Source organism: Durio zibethinus, unplaced genomic scaffold (genome assembly GCF_047325235.1).
Source record: "Durio zibethinus cultivar Kanyao isolate XHJ-2024 unplaced genomic scaffold, ASM4732523v1 HiC_scaffold_3, whole genome shotgun sequence".
NCBI classification, from domain to species: domain Eukaryota; kingdom Viridiplantae; phylum Streptophyta; class Magnoliopsida; order Malvales; family Malvaceae; genus Durio; species Durio zibethinus.
This window is the reverse complement of record NW_028323044.1, coordinates 10,916,851-10,919,350: the sequence shown is the minus strand read 5'-3', so window position 1 is coordinate 10,919,350 and position 2,500 is coordinate 10,916,851.

Here is a 2,500-nt window from a genome sequence, read left to right as displayed (position 1 = left end):
GCACCAGGGCCCAGCGTGTGCCGATGGTGGTCGAGGCAACCGCCCGCACCAGGGCCGATAGTGTGCCGATGGTGCTCGAGGCAACCTGTCGCACCAGGGCCCAGCGTGTGCCGATGGTGATCGAGGCAACCTGCCGCACCAGGGCCCAGCGTGTGCCGATGGTGGTCGAGGCAAGCGCCCGCACCAGCGCCCAGCGTGTGCCGATGGTGCTCGAGGCAACCGACCGCACCAGGGCCCAGCGTGTGCCGATGGTGCTCGAGGCAACCTGCCGCACCAGGGCCCAGCGTGTGCCGATGGTGCTCGAGGCAACCTGCCGCACCAGGGCCCAGCGTGTGCCGATGGTGCTCGAGGCAAGCGCCCGCACCAGGGCCCAGCGTGTGCCGATGGTGCTCGAGGCAAGCGCCCGCACCAGGGCCCAGCGTGTGCCGATGGTGGTCGAGGCAACCGCCCGCACCAGGGCCCAGCGTGTGCCGATGGTGCTCGAGGCAACCTGCCGCACCAGGGCCCAGCGTGTGCCGATGGTGGTCGAGGCAAGCGCCCGCACCAGGGCCCAGCGTGTGCCGATGGTGGTCGAGGCAACCTGCCGCACCAGGGCCCAGCGTGTGCCGATGGTGCTCGAGGCAAGCGCCCGCACCAGGGCCGAGCGTGTGCCGATGGTGCTCGAGGCAAGCGCCCGCACCAGGGCCCAGCGTGTGCCGATGGTGCTCGAGGCAACCGACCGCACCAGGGCCGAGCGTGTGCCGATGGTGGTCGAGGCAACCGCCCGCACCAGGGCCCAGCGTGTGCCGATGGTGGTCGAGGCAACCTGCCGCACCAGGGCCCAGCGTGTGCCGATGGTGCTCGAGGCAACCGACCGCACCAGGGCGGAGCGTGTGCCGATGGTGGTCGAGGCAAGCGCAAGCACCAGGGCCCAGCGTGTGCCGATGGTGGTCGAGGCTGCCGATGGTGGTCGAGGCAACCTGCCGCACCAGGGCCCAACGTGTGCCGATGGTGCTCGAGGCAACCGACCGCACCAGGGCCGAGCGTGTGCCGATGGTGCTCGAGGCAAGCTGCCGCACCAGGGCCCAGCGTGTGCCGATGGTGGTCGAGGCAACCGTCCGCACCAGGGCCCAGCGTGTGCCGATGGTGATCGAGGCAACCGACCGTACCAGGGCCCAGCGTGTGCCGATGGTGCTCGAGGCAACCTGCCGCACCAGGGCCCAGCGTGTGCCGATGGTGGTCGAGGGAACCTGCCGCACCAGGGCCCAGCGTGTGCCGATGGTGGTCGAGGCAACCGCCCGCACCAGGGCCCAGCGTGTGCCGATGGTGGTCGAGGCAACCGACCGCACCAGGGCCCAGCGTGTGCCGATGGTGGTCGAGGCAACCTGCCGCACCAGGGCCCAGCGTGTGCCGATGGTGCTCGAGGCAAGCGCCCGCACCAGGGCCGAGCGTGTGCCGATGGTGCTCGAGGCAAGCGCCCGCACCAGGGCCCAGCGTGTGCCGATGGTGCTCGAGGCAACCGACCGCACCAGGGCCGAGCGTGTGCCGATGGTGGTCGAGGCAACCGCCCGCACTAGGGCCCAGCGTGTGCCGATGGTGGTCGAGGCAACCTGCCGCACCAGGGCCCAGCGTGTGCCGATGGTGCTCGAGGCAACCGACCGCACCAGGGCGGAGCGTGTGCCGATGGTGGTCGAGGCAAGCGCAAGCACCAGGGCCCAGCGTGTGCCGATGGTGGTCGAGGCTGCCGATGGTGGTCGAGGCAACCTGCCGCACCAGGGCCCAACGTGTGCCGATGGTGCTCGAGGCAACCGACCGCACCAGGGCCGAGCGTGTGCCGATGGTGCTCGAGGCAAGCTGCCGCACCAGGGCCCAGCGTGTGCCGATGGTGGTCGAGGCAACCGTCCGCACCAGGGCCCAGCGTGTGCCGATGGTGATCGAGGCAACCGACCGCACCAGGGCCCAGCGTGTGCCGATGGTGCTCGAGGCAACCTGCCGCACCAGGGCCCAGCGTGTGCCGATGGTGGTCGAGGGAACCTGCCGCACCAGGGCCCAGCGTGTGCCGATGGTGGTCGAGGCAACCGCCCGCACCAGGGCCCAGCGTGTGCCGATGGTGGTCGAGGCAACCGACCGCACCATGGCCCAGCGTGTGCCGATGGTGCTCGAGGCAACCTGCCGCACCAGGGCCCAGCGTGTGCCGATGGTGGTCGAGGCAAGCGCCCGCACCAGGGCCCAGCGTGTGCCGATGGTGGTCGAGGCAACCTGCCGCACCAGGGCCCAGCGTGTGCCGATGGTGCTCGAGGCAACCGACCGCACCAGGGCCGAGCGTGTGCCGATGGTGGTCGAGGCAAGCGCCCGCACCAGGGCCCAGCGTGTGCCGATGGTGGTCGAGGCAACCGCCCGCACCAGGGCCCAGCGTGTGCCGATGGTGGTCGAGGCAACCTGCCGCACCAGGGCCCAGCGTGTGCCGATGGTGCTCGAGGCAACCGACCGCACCAGGGCGGAGCGTGTGCCGATGCTGGTC